Consider the following 338-nt stretch of genomic DNA (forward strand, 5'->3'; position numbering starts at 1 on the left):
TGTTGACAGTATTTTTTTATTTATTTAAAAATCCCCTCTGGAAAAACCTTTAGTATGTTGCTTTATCCAATGTTCTGAACACGTATGAAAACTAGTGCATATTTACTTTAATAAGGCCTAATTTGCATTTCAGAAAACTCTTAATCAACTGGTGAAAGTATGGTGATATTAAGTAGTTAACATTTTCACCCAATTCAGCTGCAGTGCTTAAACCTTGTAGAAAGATACATAATCTGTTTCAAATCATTTACACCACTATTTGAATGAGTTATCACTTTGCTACTCATTGATGCATTTAAAAAAAGAAATCAAACAAATAATTGATGTATTATTTTTTT

The sequence above is a fragment of the Sinocyclocheilus grahami genome, unplaced genomic scaffold (assembly GCF_001515645.1).
Source record: "Sinocyclocheilus grahami isolate Dianchi unplaced genomic scaffold, SAMN03320097.WGS_v1.1 scaffold4526.1, whole genome shotgun sequence".
In the NCBI taxonomy this organism is placed as follows: Eukaryota; Metazoa; Chordata; class Actinopteri; order Cypriniformes; family Cyprinidae; genus Sinocyclocheilus; species Sinocyclocheilus grahami.